At 34.3% G+C, this 19349-nt stretch overlaps 1 protein-coding gene across 3 annotated transcripts in view; it reads left to right on the top strand.

The window, feature by feature from the left end:
* The window catches only part of LOC116171976 (gastrula zinc finger protein XlCGF48.2), a 181497-nt gene that overhangs the window by 53234 nt on the left and 108914 nt on the right, over nucleotides 1-19349 (top strand). For all 3 annotated transcript variants that reach the window (XM_031489053.1, XM_031489052.1, XM_031489051.1), the window contains one exon: nucleotides 1061-1111. The gene's annotated coding sequence lies outside the window, so the exon portion shown is untranslated. The remainder of the gene's footprint in view (nucleotides 1-1060; nucleotides 1112-19349) is intronic.

Below are 19349 nucleotides of genomic sequence, written 5' to 3'. Positions count from 1 at the left end.
TTGTATTGTTTTTGAAACTAAAACTTGTTAAGATACATAAATTCACTGCGATTAATAACGCAATAACCCAATGTTTTACGGTACCTTCTAAATATTTCTCTCCGGGAGTTCTTTGGCCCCCTATAAAAACTGGCCGGAAGATAAGGTCCCCTTGGGTTGTTAAAGGTTATAGGCGTAGCGTATGAAAAATTGGCAATGGCCCAAAGAAGGTAAAGATAAATTTCTTGGCGTTTCGATCGAATGTTAAGAGATCTCCGTAACGAAACTGCTTCAACTCTTCTGGTGTCAAAGTACTTTTGGTTGATAGTGGTGTAATTAATTACTCGTAGGTAAAAAATTCAACGTTTCCCAGCTACATTTTCTTGTCTTTTAGTACATCAATAAACGCCCGGAATTGCCTCGCGTACAAGTGGCCTATCTCTTAACCCACGCGTTTTTAGCTTCGTATCGTTCCAAACCAACCCTTGCTCATTTTTCTTATGAAACGGTACATTTGAAATTTTACCCACATGTAAGATATTTTAATAATTTAAACGGCAAAGCGAGCTCCCGTTACACTCTATTATATGAATTAAGAGCACCACTTTGTTGGAATATTAGTGTTGGATTGTAGTTTTAGTTACTTTTCATAACAAAATCTAGAAATAGCACCTAGAAAGCACAATGGAACATTAATTTAAGCCAACTTTAATATAACACACGTTTCGACAGCAAAGTTGGTCGCTGACGAACACAGTTTTGCTTTCGAATCTTGGTGTTTTTATTTCACAAGAGTTCCAGTGAAGGTCCTGCTCCCTTTCCTGGGAATTTTGAATTAAAGAGACATTAATTCGCATTGAAAGTTTAATGTATATTATTTAATAAACTATTATATTAATTGCGTAAATTGTTAAAGAATTCACCCAACATTTCATTTTCTCTAAAAACAGAGTTTCGTTTCAACTGTCTCTATGATTTTATCAATGTAACACTGTAACATTTTAGTTGGAACACACTGTCTACTTAATTAATTAATTGATTATCGTTAATTTTTTTCTAAGGTTTTTTTTTGTTTTTGCAGAATGCTGGGATTTTATTTTCGGTTGCAGTAGTCGATGAAGACCTAATTTTGGTAAGTATCCTTCTGTTTAAATGTTTAATAAAGTAGGCGTGACAGTAGGTAAAGCTCGGTAAAGCATTTGTGATAATTATTGCAGCAAGGGTGCTCTGATTCAGAGGTTGTCACTTTATTTTTATTTGATTTTAAAGTATCCCCAAGCAACCCTATAACTGCGCCTAAAATCTCGCCCCTTAAAGCCATAACACCTCACAGGTCAAATATTTCAAATTGTTGACCTAATTGTGACAAGACCTTTCAAATGTCATTCGTATATTATCTTCATTTGAAATTTTTGACAGGAGAATTGTGAAGGGGATGTGGCTGACAATGGATTAATTTTTACATAGAAATGTGTCCCTTTGAAATCCAAAGTTGACGTGTATCACGATTTTTTTACTCTCAACATCAAATGATTTATTCAGGGTGGCTCCTTTTAACTAGAATGCCCTGTGTATTTTTTGCATTTTGGAGTCATAATTTTAACTTCTTTGCTTTGATGATGAGTTATATTCACGAAAACGGACTTCTTGGCCTTTATGTGGTGGCATCGTCAAAATAAATGTTTTCTGTTAAACGAAGACGATTATTATTGTAAGTTGTGGTTACATTTGAATGAGTCATTTACCAATACCTTTCTTTTATATACGTTTGACCTTTAGCGAGTCTTTTCCCAAACCTCAGTTTCGACCAAAGGTATCTAATTAATGCGTCTAAATTATATACGCTTACATTTCCGTGAATATTCATGCGGTCTTGGTATGTTTTAATTAAACTATACCCATTAAACAATTTCTAGTCAAAAGGTCACACATTGACGACTTCGTTCTGGAATCCCAGAGTTACTTATTCTCCTATTCATCGGCAAAAGTGGTTCATAGTCTTCAATGTCGACAAACGTAGACGTAACCTTCTAATCTCGCCATAAAATGCGCAATATTACAGACCCGAATCTTAATGAGGTTCATGTGCAATTGCCGTGTAAAAATTACACGCATATATTTTGTTACCTTTTTGTACATCTGACATTTAAACTTGATTGATCAGTTGAACAACCATGACCTTTTCCAGTCCAGAGCTTAAAATGTCGAAGATTAACACAAATAGGCTGCTTCTTCTCCATAATTCTAACGGTTAATTAACTGTCCTTTGCACATTGAGTATGATTGGCGTAGGTCATAATCTGGACTGAAGCCTTGAACTTTGTTGATATTTTGGGAAAATGCCAATTTGATCTCGGCGTATATCGCATTTCAAAACGCTTTTTAGACAGTCGTGCGAATAAGTCATGAGAATTCGGCTATTTCCTGTGTGTAAAAGGAAACAATACACCTTGTTCGCTTAGCATAATTAACATCCATTTTCACAATTGCTGTTATACTTCCCTTTTTCTTAATTGCCAACCTATAGATACATCTAATTAACTTGTGTGAGCGCGATGATCAATGGCAGTACCTTTGAAGATATGTGAAGCTGGATAATGTCCATTCATTAAATATTGTTGATTTGTCAATGTCCTACCGCATTGTCACACCTTGCAATTACGCGGCAATAAACTGTCTATGTATGGTACGTGTGGCTTTGTACACAACACAATAAAATAAACCAATGCCTATTGTATGATTCTTCATTGCAACTTATACGTTATGTTCTCTTAGCAATGTGCAATAAATCATTATTCGATTCATGCAAATAAACACTTTTTACGATTCTCTTAACACCTACAAGTTCTATGTAAGATCTTCCGGTACGGATATCGAGCTTTAATCGATATTCTGTGGGGTGTTTCTTTTACATCACAAACATTTTTTTATTGATTCATCATGTGTCTTCGATGCGTTTTACAAAATATGTTATTATAGTATTACTGGTCAGCTTAAGTGGTAGGGTGAGCTAAGTACGCTGCCCAAAACATTTCCTCTTATTTCGTTCAATTTCTCCAAAACTCCTTTCATTCCCCAAAATTTTGTTATTACGCAAACATTTCCTTGTATTTCGTCAAAAATTACTTTACTTTCCTAAAGCTTCCTGGTCATTCATCATTTCTGGGGAATTAATTCTTTGTCGCACCTCTTATTCTTCACAAATCTCTTTATACTACAGAACATCCTCTGATTTCCTCAAAGCTTTATCCATTATGTTAAATTTCCCCAGTTTCTAACGAAATAAATAACTGTACTTGGCTCCATTTTTTATACTATGTAGATAATAGCCTATTGCTTTTAATTTCCTCAGTAATCAATTTTCATTACTAACCATTATTTCCAAAATTTCCGATACTTCCTTAGCACTTTTGTTACTTCCACAAAATTGCTCCGCATATTGTTTAGTATTTATGTGTGAAAATCGATCCCATTCTCCAAAAATGTTGTTATGTATCACATATTGCTTTAATTTGTGTTCAAGTTCCTTAAAATGGGCCTATTCGTTATATGAAATAAATGTAAATTGTGCAATGGTATGCGGTCTACTGACTAAAAACTAAATTTGGGAGATTCGGAATCCTCGATCAACTTCCAAAGAATTTTTTACACAAATTTTGATCAACACCTGGAATAAATCTTGGGCACGAATAAAAAAAATCTGGGTCGCACACGTTACAATTACAAAAGCGGTAAAATTTAAACAAGAATACAAATAATTCTAAAACAAACACTAAAATACATATTCAAATGACACGAACTAACTTTGTGTTTATTTCGTAAATAACGTCCTGATTTACTTAATAAAATAAAATACTCCCATATACAGGATATCCCGTCATTATTTGTGGTGTTTAGACAGAAATAACGTCTGCATGACGTTGATTACACAACATTTCCCCCCTTAAATTGAACACAAAAACATAATTACATAAAATCCATTGGAATTATCCATTTTTTTTATCAATTTGTACTTTGACAGTGGGACACGAGAGCCTTAAAAACAATTTCCTAGTCAAATTAAGATCCAGACGTGCGAGAAGAATAATGGTATCATCCCTAACTTTTCCATTCCTCTTTTACCTTTTCGCCCCCCCCCCCTCCAAACTTTTCCCGTTACAATTATTAATCCAAAGCCTTTCTGGGAACACCTAAACATTACATAAACCGTGGTTTCTCAGTTACTGTTTCCTCACGTACCATTCTTCTCCCCCTATTGCTTTCATTAATAAGCCATCTTCCTTGTTTGCAACCTCAAAACCACCCCTTCTATTTTTTGTCTTAATACACGCAATCCTTCCGCCTCTTGGCTCTTCCTTATCCTGTATTTTCTGTCATTCGGTTTACTAAAATCTCATAATCAACTTCCAAATTCTGCCCCCCTTCCTGTACTGGTACCGCACTCTGTTGTTTGCCAAATTGATGCCAATGATCTTCCACTTCTTGATGATATTTTTCTTCATTTTTACGTTTAATAACTTCATTATATACCTCTTGAACGTTGTAAGCAGTGGATGAAAATTTCATTTGTTGAGGACCCAGAACAAGAGAGGGATAGTAAATAAATAAATAAAAGTATTGTCTTGATTTCAATTACAGCATTTACTGGTACTTCTAACATCTTGTCTTCGAATTAACATTAACACTTTTCCACCAACAGGCTCCTCTACCCCCACGACCGGTTCCACTTCAGCGGCCGGCGGGGTGGTTTCAGCTACTCTATCACATTCCACATCAACTTTCATTTCTACTTCCTGTAATGTAACAACCTCTTCTAATGTCACAGCAGGCGGTTCGGCAACCTTTTCCATTTTCTTCTCTTCTGGTCCACCTTTCTCAGATATCCACGTGTTTCTCCTAGTAAGTCATCTTTGTTTCTTCTTTTTCAAACGTCGCCCTTCTATTAACACCTACGTCTTTACCGCTACCTAGCCCTGTAATTAATCTTGTAAAAAATTAAAAATTTTTTTTCATAATCCAAATAATCTGGTGAGGTTTGCGATATTTAGGCGCACTTGTCAAAGACACAAAAACACTGACTGAGAGCTCCAGGAAACTTTTTTCTAATTAAACTGTAGTACAAGATCCCACATAAGGTCAACCTTTGCTCACCCGAGTGATATTACTAAACAAACACATTGCAAATGGGTTGCCTATAAAAATTAAGTTAAGACTATCCTTAATTAAAATTAATGTAATTAATATTTCTGTCTGCTTCTATGGCAAGAGAGTAAGCATGCGCTCTCTCCATGTGATAGAAGCAGACCGAAATATTACATTAATTTGAATTAAGGGCAGTTTTTTAAGCAACCCATTTGCAACGTGCTTGATTACATATCAACATTGCTAAAAAATGTATGTACTCGGTAGACAGATGGGCGAAGGTTGACCTAATGTGGGATCTTAGACTGGATCTTGATAAATAACATGAGAAATTTTCGGGGGCTGCTCGGACTGTAGAAATTTTTTCCTTTAATTATAGACAAAACGTTTCACTACGCAGAGAACTGCCTTGTGCACTCACACTCGAACTAACTTCTTCTGAATACATATAAACCGTTCTTAAACACACTTTCCACCATCTTTTACTACTGCACTTGACGATAACTTAAATCTTTTAATAAGATTACTTCCACTTGTTCTGCACATTTTGCGTCTACAAAAAAATCAAATAGGGCTGGCTGACTGCCCGAGATTTACCGTAAACAAATTTACATTCTATTACCGTCACGGAACTCGTAGTCTCGTTTTTACGTTGCTTAAACAACAATAATTGCTATTTGAAGTGCCCAAAATTTTACCAAAACTTCACATTCCAAAATTTTTGCCACGTTTCCCCAGTATCCCTTCACAATTTTTCAAAATTTCCAGTAATTTCTTCAAAAGTTTCTTATAATATTATTCCCCATAATGTTCATGTCAATTTTTTGGCAAAATATTCCTTTAAATTATTTCTTATATTTCTTGAGAACTTCCGAAAGCTCAGAATCCTGTTTTGGTTCGTCCAAATTCCTTAAACTCGAGAATTTTTTATACCTTCACAGGATTTCCGATAATTTCCCGAATCGTTGCACAGATGCGCCATTTCCTTAAACAAATTTCCTCACCAGAATTCCCATATATTTATTATATTTACCGAGAATTTCTTGATATCCCACAGTTTCTTTTCATTTCTCCCAAAAGTCCTTTAATCTCTCCAGTATTTGTTGCATAATGCATTACGTTAAATTTTTCTCAATTTGGAAACATTCTCCAATTTATGAAAAAAAAAACTCTAATCATCGGCAAGCAGGTAATTTGAATTTGAAAAAATTTCCTATTTCCTTCCGTTTGCCCTAAAATACTACATTTTGCCCAGAGGTAATCAAATCTCCAGTGTTTGTTGCATAACGGTAAATTGACCCATCTCACTTTCGTTTTGAATTTGAATTTTGTGCAAATTACTTGCTGAATCTTCTATAGTAGTTATACACATTACTAAACGATTACTAGATTTCTTATTTAGGGGTTGTGAGCTAAAAGCTACCTCTTTCCTGTAAATATAAATAGATTTATAGGTCATTTTGAGATGGTTCCAAGGGATAAAATAAAAAAAAATCGAAATTGAACTGGTTTCATGCTTGGTTAGTTTTGATTTCGGTTTCGGCTTGCCGGGCCGGGATTTAAGATCGTTCTACACCAGTTGATTTTTCGAACCAATCAGATTTTTTGCAACACACGGCTGCACTCAACAGACAAAGAACGTACTGTTCTAATAATAACGTTACGTATACTGTAATTGGCTCTAAACACCTTAGCTGCGCTTACTTTATTTTTGTCAAGTCACTAAAACTGGCCTATAAAAACGAAATTACGACCCGAGGCGAAATCGAATGTGGCAAACACACGAGCAGACATAATCAACACAAACAATTTTTTTTTTCACAAACCACTTTCGGCGCACTCACATCTGATACGGCTAATAATTAATTTCAATATTACGACCAATTGTTGCTTAATTACATACTCGAAATCCTTTGTCGGCGTTTCGGCGATACAATGTAAATCCCATGGGAAAATCGCGCGACTAGTTTCTAATGATGTAGAACAAAAATCTCATTTCCAGAAAACGGAAAACGCTAATTATCATAATTAAAACATCCGCGTATAAAAACGTAAATCCGCGCGCTTTTCAGTTATGCTATTTTACGCTTGGATAGGCTAACGTGGGATAATTAGTTCGAAAATTGATTGTAAATTAATTAGTATTGCGCTGCTAAACCATATATAGGAGTCCGTTCCAGTTTTAGCTTATACATGTTGACCAACAGCAGCGTGTAGAAAATGCGGGGTACACATATGGACGTAGAAATGTTTCCTTCTTTAGGTTACGTAATTGCTGCCCGAAAAGGGTTGTATTTGAGACAAACGATCTGGCATCTTTTCTCCCGATGGGAATCATAGCTATTGCTAATTCAAAATAAAGTAAAAGTAAAAAAATTCTATTTTTACCTTTGGAGTTGTAGCCCTCTCCCTTATTTTTTCTTTTTTTCATTAACGCCACAATTTAATTCTTATTCTGGGAGTGCATGACTTCAAACTACTAAAAAAAATATTATAACAGGTCTCTTGATGATGGTTTGAATATCCAAACATAGTAGGGTACAATGTAATAATAATAATAATGGATTTTATTGATTAGGAAAAAAATGGTTCCTACACCATAACCAATAGGTTCAGGGTCAGATAAACCAGTAGGTTACCTGTTCTTCCCCCTGTACCCCTAGACACATAAAGAATATATTTATACACATAGACATAGAAATAAAACAATTAGCAGTTCAATTTTGATTGAAAACAAGCACAAATCTACTAAGTAACTATCTACCAACAAAGGAAAGAAAAACAAAAACAAAAAAACAAAACAATAATAAAATTATGTTAATTTTTAATTTTCCGTTTAAAGGCATCTTCGGACAGGGGCAATAACTGCAAAGTACTGATGTACTGAGTTGGAGTTTCAGTAAGTTCCAAATCGCTAGGTTCTTTTCTAGTATTGGATTCTAAGTCGCAAAATTCTGCTCAAAAATGTTCAAAATTTGAAGAGTATTGTGGCCATTTTCTTTCATTTTTAGGCCCAACATCATAAACGGCCGTTACCCATGCAAATTAACCATCGCCCAATTTTGAGAAAATGTGATTTGCGTCTTTTTAAAATGAATGTTTTGAGTGTTTTGACACAACATGGATCTCGAAACAAAATCTTCATTCCTCTCCTTTACAACTGTTCCTACAGTAGCAAAACAAGCCGAACTACCGGAATGTGGGACGACACAAACACAAGGTAAAAAAGTCTGCTTAAATTATAGGAGTTGACACACAGGACAAATTTGGAGAGGATAATAAATCACTAAGTATTTACGCTCAACCCATGTAAGGCGTTACACTCGTTTTTTTTGGCCAAACAAAAATATTTAAGCTTGACACCTCGATGATTACACAAAATCTGGACGCGTAACTGATTTGGTGAATAAATGTTTATACACCAAGCGGATTAATTTACTTGCACTTTGGCCTACATAAATACAGTTATGAAGACTGCATGCAAAAGGTGAATCATATACAAAACGTAATAATACACAAGCGAAAGATAAATATTTATAAACACAGTGTTATGACATTTCCGCAAGCTGGTGACCTTCGCGTCATCGTTTCACAAACCCTTGTGTATTCAAAAGATACATCGCTTTTAGTTGACCTATGAGGCAACGTGAAGTCGGCACGGCACGTATCCTTTTAAGAATTCGCTGGGAAACATGTCTGAAACTCATTTGACCCGCTTTTCTCGCTAATGCCTAAATATTGTAGTTCGCCACTACCCCGACTTTCCAATTTGGCGAGGTGGACACAGTATATGTATAATTACTAATTGCCAAAGAGCTAATTTATTAGTTATTGTGCTGCTTAATAACATCTCTCTATGGAGAAGACAAAAAAAGGATGTGAATATCCTGTAAGCGTTGTGTGTGTCCATTGTCTACGTTTCCATTAAAAGTTGCCGTTTCCAAATAGGTTGGCCGACGTATGTCTTGTTACACATCAAACTATGATTTATGGCAACACAGAAAACTTACAGCTACTGTCTTGTGTGTGTATGTAAACGTATAAGTGGAGTATGAGTATATAGGTACATAAATCGTGTACGATATTAACGCAAACAATTTCCGCTTCACTACCCGTAGCTGATGGCATAAATACCAAAAGGTCGAATTTTGACTTTTGAAAAATGACCCACAACCGCAATTTTAGAAAATTACCAGGTACCGAAATAGGAAAAAAAAGCACAATGACGGTGCAGATTTATAAAACGTTAAAGGTTATGGTAATGCAGTTTATGAATGCAAATAAGAAAGTAGGAGAAAGACGTGGGTAATAGATTTAGTTTGTTTGGTCTTATCGCGTTCGTATCAGCGGGATGATGCGATTTCAGAGAATATTATTTTACTCCACTTCGCATAAAATTGAGTAGGCTAAGTGAAATATTGTGTTGAACTTCACTCGCAAAGTTCAATCCCGATCGTGGCAATAAACCTTCCACACTAAGAATCCGCTTGGGAATCAATTAAATTTATCGAAATAACTGTTAGAGAATCATCAAACTTGAGGAAAAGCAGACAGTGTGACATACTCTTTCTTCAAACGCATCGATGAACAATTTTGTTGCCAAAAAATAGTCTTGTAAAATATGTGTTTTCTTAATCGATACTGGGACAATAAAGCTTTGGTTACTAGGACCCCGAATCAAAGGTAAATTTCAGCGCATATTAGTAACTAATTTTCCAGACCGATATTTTAAATGGGTTGCTGCAGTTTTCTTTCATTATTTTAAATCAGCTCAAAATTTAATATGTCCCGAAAAACTTAAACAGTTATTTGAAGTATGGCACATGTTTTATACTGCTTCACAAAATAACAGAAACCCATTAATTTCAGTAGGTAGATGTATATATAGTCTAGCATAGGGTAAGTAATACAATGACCCACAAAATGTAGGCTGATTTTCCTGGAGTGCGATTTTTGTTGATGTATGAAATTGAGTTGAGATTAATTTCAGAATAATTATGTAATTGGGACAATTTTTTAAGTGTGAATGTTGCTAGATGGAATATTCCCAGTGTGAACGTTACCCGGGACGATTTTTTAAAGACACATCTAATGCATACGAAGCTTTATTGAACTAGGTTCAAGATTGGATTCGTCTTTAAGAAAAACCACCCTTTATCAATTCTATTCCATTCTCTTTCTGCGATAGGCGATATTATGACCATAAAATGAACATTAGTGCCTTTTTTAGTGGGTGGAACTGAATTTGAATTAAACAGGGGATAAATCTCTTAAAATGCTAGAGCGAATTTTCCGAAAGAAAATGTTACAGGAACGAACTTACAGCATACTTACGATATTTTTGCGGTAATTCATCATTTTCCAAGGCTTTATGCTCTCTACAAGTTCACTCTCTTCCCTCCTTTCACGGATTCCTCGAATCGAACTTACCTTCTTGATTTCGTCTCTCTTCATTTTCCACTTTCGATTACTCACCATTTTTCAATTCTGATTTTTCACTATCTTCAATAATTAATTCATCTATAATTGAATTAAATGCTGCTAAGATAAGAAAGAAAATTAAGAAAGTTTTCTATAAATTTTAACCCTCAAGCTAACTGTTTGGCTCTAAGACAAATGGGGAGAGAGCACTCTTTATACCGAATATGGTGGACGTAGTCATCTCAATACCCTCATCAGCGGGACGATACTGTAATTATTTACTGACAATTAAGTAACAATAAATGGATTAATTTATAACGAAGATAAGAAGTACTTATCGTTAAAATTTTTATCACCAGCGCGACCTATTTATAATAGTAAATAGTAATAATAATAATAACGTTGAGTAGCTGGTGTATAAAAGGATAGGGTTCGCCTAAATTGCGATCTTCCACCCCTCCTAAAAGAACACTAGTACAGACTAATATAAACAAAGAAACAACCCAAGAGTTGATTATAAGCATATAGATAACAATAATACAGGGTATCTATAAAATAACTCCGGGGTTTTAAGACAAAATATTTTAATACAGTAAAAAACGTACATACATGTTTTATACATGATTAGAAAGCTTACATTTTCAAGATTTTTTAACAACTTAGTAAAGTTCAATGTGAGCTCCGTTAGTTAGTTAGTCCAGACGACACTGACTGCCTGCCGCAGCCGTTACGTCATTTCACGGTCAACGCTCCGCAGCGCTGCCAACTGTTGAGAGAAACATTCCCAATTCGTATGAGTAAAACTCTTTGAGCTGCTTGTTTCAAAGGAATTGATCAAATTTTGCTATCTTTTATAGTTTAAAAAATATTAATTTTTTAAACCCCGGAGTTCTTTTATAGACTCCCTGTATAACAAGACAATAACAAGTTAAAAAGTAATCGTAAACGATTTACATAAAGCGCATTTCCACGTGCATTCATTTCCCATTTGTAAGATGCAACTTCTGTTAAAATCGTAAAAATCCGGCCACAAATATGAAAGATAGCGTTGCACATGGGCAATCCATTGTTGACGTGCTACTTCAATTTCAGTTTATGAGAAGAATTTCATTTCAATGCTTTTCTAAATAAGAAAGTTGGAACTGCGCATGCGCAAACCTAAATTTTAAAACTAATTTACTATAACTAACTAATAAACTAAGATTTTCCTTTGTTCCAAGCGCCTAAGTATCAAATTTCACTTAAATAGTTCCATAGATAAAAAAGTTGGCACGGCGCATGCGCAAAATAAAATTTTGAAACTGGCGCTAGATTTTCCTTTATTCCAAGTGCCTATGTATCACATTTCATTTAAATTCTTCCATAAATAAAAAAGTTGGCACTGCGCATGCGCAAAACCAAATTTTGAAATTGGCGTTTGATTTTCCTTTATCCCAAGTGCCTATGTATCAAATTTCGTTTAAATTCTTCCATAAATAAAAAAGTTGGCACTGCGCATGCGCAAAACCAAATTTTGAAATTGGCGTTTGATTTTCCTTTATCCCAAGTGCCTATGTATCAAATTTCGTTTAAATTCTTCCATAAATAAAAAAGTTGGCACTGCGCATGCGCAAAACCAAATTTTGAAATTGGCGTTTGATTTTCCTTTATCCCAAGTGCCTATGTATCAAATTTCGTTTAAATTCTTCCATAAATAAAAAAGTTGGCACTGCGCATGCGCAAAACCAAATTTTGAAATTGGCGTTTGATTTTCCTTTATTCCAAGTGCCTATGTATCAAATTTCATTCAAATACTTTTATAAGTAAAAAAGTTTGCAATTCGGTTTATAAATGGTCGAGATGCGAAAAGGGCACTGTGAATTTTGAATCGATTCGATCCAACTTTTGGCATTGCGTATTATATGGCTAAATCTATGCCCATATTGAATTTCATGCAATTCAGTTCATAACTAACGGAGATGTAAAAGCGATCGAACATTTCTAAACAAAGTTATCGTTCACACGGACAGATAGATGGACAGACAGACAAAGGAACAGACGGAGAGACCAACCGGCAGGCGACAGATAGCAATGCAAAATTATAAACGATCTCTAGGATCGTTAATAAACGGCAAAAGTGTAAAATTATGGAACATGTAAAAAACGGTTTTTTGTTTTTTTTACAATAACTTTTTTTGTAAGCGGTACAGAAAAAATTCCTTCCTTGGTACAAGACTCGACACCATAACGAACCAAATAGCGAAAAAAGTAGAACAATAGCTCTTAAGATAAAAAACTAGTAGCGTCGCAAAGTTAGCGGACGGACGGACGGACGGACGGACGGACAAAGTGGCCACAATAGCGCATTTTTTTTTTATTTTTGTGGAAATGCGCTAAAAAACAACTTTATATATAAATATAACAATAAATATGTATAACAAATCTAACTCAGCGCTTGGTAGTTAATCCAAAAACGTAAATAAATGACAAAGTTAATAATTATTAATATATTCAAATAGTCATACTCAACGAACAATTCATAAGTTTATTGGTATTATTTAAAGTTATTACCGCATTCTACACAAATGAACTTTTATACGTTCTGGATGTATGACGAGGTATAGTGTAAGTATTATGACGGATAGCTACTGTATAATGTGAGTCTGATCCTTTTTTATCACTAATATTTCACTATCGGCATCGATGTTGGAACTGACTTGAAACACAATTACATTTGCTTATACAGCAAATAACTTTCTAGAATATTCTCGAGTGTTGCCGAACGTTTCCGAATGTTCTAGAGCAAACACATATTTCCCGGAACGAATGCATCACATCGGTCTTAGTTTCGTATCGCCGGTGACTAACCTTTCCTGGCATGGCGTGTCGATGTCTATCTGGATTTCTAGAATATTCATCCACTGGTTCTTTGAAGATTCTTCTCGCGCAGAGGTATCTGTAACCGTAGAATCGCCGTAGTGATACTTTTCGCAGGTACATTCGTTCCTGGAACAAATTTTTCAATAAAAAACGATGCGACGAACCGTGGTTTTAGTGCTAAATAAGAATGGAACCTCTATTTTAAGAACAAAATCACTTTTTCAATTTAAGCGGCCGAAATTGGGCAGGGCGTAAGGTTTTTAGATTAATCATTCCATATTACGATCCAGTTTTATTTTTATTTAACAAAATTGACTGATGTCTTTCAAATTCAATACTGATTTTCGCGAAAGCTGCCGGGTACGCATTACAGAACACCAGGGAAAAGTGGATAATTCAGTACAATTTTTGTCCTTTTAATTTAGAAATTTGTAGCTCTACCTTAATTTAAAAAACGTTTTCTCAAAAAAGTACCTGAACTATAACTTTGAGTAAATAATTGGGGTTTTTCATATTTTAGTTAAACTTGTCTGATATATGTTTCCATAGAAATTAATTTTCAGATAGATTTAAAGCTCCAGATTCAAAAATAGAAACAAAAAAGTAAATAATATTTTTTTATTTATTTTTTTTTATTTTATTTTATTTATAATAGGAGTGGGATTGAGTATAACCCCACTGCAGCAACACTGCATTTCGTAAGACGCTGCGAGACATTTACCCTGAGCTGATTGCCTCGTTATATTATCTTAATATCGGAGGTCCCCTTTGAAGTATATACTACAGAAAAAAATTACAGTATAAACTTAGAATAAGTTCGTAAACTCATCGTAAACATATACATATTTTAAAGAAATAGTTGCAAGCTGCGAATATGTAAGATTAATTAAGGATTTGAACGACTTTTTCCACATTTTTCAAATACTATAACAAAAATTTGCATAATAATCCACTAAAAGTAAATGGTGGGTAATTAAAAGAAATTTCATATACATAAATACGATCAACGTTATCTTAAATTAGATCGTTGGGCAAAAAAGTGGATAATTAACAAAAAATCGAGTGTAGAGGTAATATTTTCCACACTACGAACAAATTTTGAAGTCAAATTAAAACAACATTACTATAAACTTTATATACTACATACCGCTCCGTCGGCGTGTAACTACTGAAAGTGTACCTGCATAATTAAGAATTTGGGTTTTATTTAGGTACAAAATATTTGAATGTTTCCAATGTTTATAAATGGCATGTGCGGGTATACCAAAATTATTTAATTCGTTTGCAGATTCTTTAAAATAAAATAGTTATTTACAAAATTCTGGATTAATTTGGATTTCAGTTGATACCGTTTATAAAAAGCTGGCTCACTTTTAGTTAGGAGATTTCAACCTTAATCATTCTTTATGGATAAACCGTTTTAATTGCCCATCAATTAGATATAGAGGAATATTATGTAAATGGTAACCAGTTCAGGATTTTCCATAATGCCGTCTCAAGGATTTTCTTGTCAAGCGAATTTATGCAATGCAATGAATCATAACTCACCATCGACGTGGTGAATATTTGAAAAACCACGTGGGTTTTCTGATTTGAGTAAGTGTAGTCCTCCCTCCTCTAGCACTTGGATGAGATTTAAATTTAAATTTTTTACCCTCAAAATGTACATCCATAATTTTACAGTAATTGTCAATTTCCTGAACTATAGTGGTGCTAGAGCTTTCAAAGGCATCAATGTATCATGTAGTAGAATGGGAGCTAATTTTAAATTCAAATTTGTTTGTTAATGTGACTGCAATTTAGTTCTAAATTTAATTTCGCATTATTCACCTTTTTATTATAAGTTAAATGTTAAATTACATTAGGCAAATAGCCGTTTTATGTAGAAATCTATAATAATTTAAATATAGAGGAATATTATGTAAATTGCGGATGTTTAAGGTGGGATCATTCTTATTTTTAATGCGATCTAAAGTGATCCGCGCCAATTCGAAAAGTAAATTATTGCCCCTATAAGTATTTAAACGCTCCTTTGCGAGCTAATCGAAACGCATTATAGCGATCTATCTCTGTTTCTGTAAATGTCATAGATAAAACATCAAATCTAGGATTTAACTGAGAGATGATCTCGGCTGGGATTAATCAGCTTATAGAATTTTAATCCTCGTATCCGTCAACTTTGAGCAACTATGAATAATCGTAAAATCTGCGTAAACTGGCAACTCTATACGTCCATAGATCCACCAAATGTTGGCACTCGACTATTTCTATTAAAATTGTGAATCCGCAAAACTCAATGTAATGGTTTCAACGCCGTTCGCTTATGAAAGGCGATTTTGGACTATTGGCAATAAACGTTTTGGAATAAATTAATCATGTAGCAATTTTTCAGGCCAATTTATGGCACGGACACGTACTATAAATTATTGATATTGCTCTATACATTCACCTGTTCAAAATGCATATATTGGATCATAATTTCTTGTGTGCTCATAAATTCTTCGTCTTGTACCATTAATCAACCTAATAATAGTATCAATTAAAAAAATGCAAAAACGTCAACATGGAACGGAATTCTTTGTGCCAAACTGAATACATTGCAAGCTGTAGTAGTAGGTTTCATAGTCATATCAATTTATTCGATGTGCAGGAAGCGCTGCAAGTTAGAGGGGCGTATATACAGTTAATCAGATCCTGTCGTCCTTGAATAATACATATATAAGCTTTACCTCATTTTTTCCCATCTTTATTTATTTCCTATACTTTACGACATCTTAAAACCCCACCTCGTGCATATTTTTAACATTTAACGACCCGGTTAGGTTAGAAATTATTGTGCAGGTAAGTATCGTTTACGTAACTATAACATCCAACTTTTTTACATGGTACCGGGCAAATTTTTACAGTAAGATTAGCGGTCCAAATTGATTCGCATTCTAACGTAGCGTTGAAATTACTGATCCGTTTGCATAACTTTATGCGAATCCGCTTGCAAATTATACGTTAAAAATTCACAGGTGAAACAAATACAATTATTATGAATAAAATTCGCATTTTTTAGAAATTTTACCAACGTAATGTGTAACTAACCTCTCATAAGGCGATCCTTATTAAGCCGAGTTAGTAATAAAGTCAGGAATTTTAAGTAAACATAAAATTAATGCAAATTTCTGCCAAAGATCTTAAGATAGGTACCTACTGTCTATCAACGACAAAATCTCGTCCTATGCCAGATGAAGGATAGCAGATAAGTTGAATTTTTATTACTCCAGTTCAATTTTAATCCGGTGCATCTTTTTCTGCTACTTTTTATTACCTAATAGTTTCGAGAGCACTTTGCAAAATGGCCAATACTTTCATAATGAGGCCATTTTTAAAATGAGGGTAATCTCTAAATAAGTACAGATAGCACAATGACAAGGAGACATTTGCACATTTGTACTAACGCGAATATTTCTTCTGTAAGCCCCGACTTTGATGGATCGGTACGTCTTTAGTAGTTTAAACCGGTATATACTCAGAACGTGTCATTGTATAAATTATAAAAAGTAATGGATCCTGAGTTGATCCCTGTGGTGCACCACTTGGAACAGTTTTGCACCTATTTTCCTCCAAAATACACTTTCAAAAATATAATTATCTATAATTACTACCATATTCACAAAATGATTAGCCACCAAACTTCGCCATGCTTCAAAACCATATTTTCCATTAGTTTAATTAACCCAACACGCACTTCTAAAAGTCTCAAAGATCTATAATGGCGTTTGACTATTCATAAGCGTTTAAGCTTCGTTGTACACTTCAAAATTTCGTTTCCACGCTTTAAAATTATTAACATACTAATTCAATTATGCAAACTGGAAAGCGAACTAAAATAATATGAAAATGAGGATGATTAGACACGTAGAAAATATAATCAAAATGCTAATTTTATCAGACAACTTAATGACTACCTGCGTTCGTGAGAATTACAGACCGTGTAATACTGATCAAATACAACGTTTATATTGCATGAGCCGTCCAAATGATTTAGCCATTAAAATTTGATAGGTAACGCTGGGGATTTTTGTTTGGACCTTTACACATATCAAACTTAAAAAAATAAACGCAAAAAATGCAAAATTAAAATGCAACATCGAAAACGTGAAAGTAAAACCAGACCCGAGTGCTTTACCAAAGAAGGAGGTTGTGAGAGTAATTGGCCGAAATCTCCAAATGAAAGGTGCTTTCAATTAAAGAAACTGCAGCATTCAAAATTTAAAAGACTGGATGGCGTATTGAAAACCAAGCAGAGCAAGTATCTCTCAGTTAAAATTCGAAACGCTCCCAAAACGTGTAATTTGAATGGAAATGCGTATTTTCCGCCACAAAAGTCCTCTCAGCCCACAAAATTCCAAATGACAAACTGGAATTCCCGGAAAAATATGGGACTTGGTTCAAAATTCTTCTTAATTAAGCGCGCCTAATTTGCCAATCGAATGACGTTTACTGCAACACGTTTATATAAGTACTAACTGTTAATTTCACTTACTCAATTAGACGAATTGAAATCTCCAAAATGGGCAGTCCAATGAACACCCATTGTTAATTGGAATGTCGGGATCAACCGGCGAGTTTCGATGCTATTAGTCTTATAACGGCGTAAACCCTCAGGGCCTTGCGGTTCCAATGGTCGTTTTAATTTATCATAGGAAACCAAACCTGCTAATAATGGCTTATCATGGCTGAAATTCTAAAATATTAATTTGCCCTCTTCTTCTAAATGACAAGAGCTTTCAGACGCCACAGAACACAGTTTTGAATGAGATAGACTAGTAATCCCGAAAAGCTCATGCGAATTAAATTAATTTACCCTCAGAAAATTCGATTCACGTCACAAAATATTCAATATTCAATTCAGAAATGTATATGACTTTTCCGTACTTACTTGTAAATATAATTAATATGTGAAATTATTTCCCTATTATCGATCTAGCGTTTAAAGCCTTGTACAACCCATAAACCTTGGGGGTATCAATTAAATTAATTCATCTCAAGCCAAACGAGTAATAAAATAGGCGAAGCTCTTTAAAAATTTAAGTATCTTCAGGTTCTTTGTTGATAGCCCTGTACAAACACGGAAATCCAACGACAATCAGAATCAAATTAATAACTCAACTGATGTTAAATTAAATTTTACATACCCATGCAAAATATGTCTCCATACATCAATACTTTTACGTTAAAATTGAACTTAAATTCTAATAAATCCCCCGACTCGATAATGATCGAAAGGCCTGCGTCGAAAAATCCACCGACAAGTGGCGGCATAATTTAGAAATGCCAGTGAATATCAAACAACTAATTACTATGACCGTAAACTAAAAATAACTAACACGTAATTATGCAACTTTTAAAGCCCTTGTACCGACCACAGTCCCAATAACCCAACGGAAGCTATATCATTTTAATTAAAAAAAAATTGAATTCACGTCATAAAACATGATTGAAGTTTTCTTGTTTTTTTGCTAATTTAATTAATAAATTTCAAAGGGTTTCAAGTCGAATAAAAAGGCTCACATTCGTAAGACATATTTCATGTTTTTGTTGAACAAATTCAGTTAGCACGCCCGAACTGGTCTGTACTTACTCATTGAATTGAATTAAGTTAGTTGATCTTAACTACAAATTCACGTCGTGAAAACGTTGGCCAATTCACTAAATTAAGATCACATTACACATATTACTTCCTGGGAATTCATTCGAGTTAGGGCCGGGGTAAATAAGTGGTGCATACCCACTTATCCTGTAAAACGTCGTCAGATGTTCTAACGCTCTTATTATAAATATTTTTTCAGTAAATTAGTATTTTAACCTGCGAATTTGTATATAAACGTAACATCTTTTTAATCAGCAATTCGTCGTCTAACGTATCATTGAAATCTCTTTCTAGTTACAATTCCCTT

The sequence above is a fragment of the Photinus pyralis genome, unplaced genomic scaffold (genome assembly GCF_008802855.1).
Source record: "Photinus pyralis isolate 1611_PpyrPB1 unplaced genomic scaffold, Ppyr1.3 Ppyr1.4_LG5, whole genome shotgun sequence".
NCBI lineage: Eukaryota > Metazoa > Arthropoda > Insecta > Coleoptera > Lampyridae > Photinus > Photinus pyralis.
This window is presented reverse-complemented; position numbering and strand designations above follow the sequence as displayed.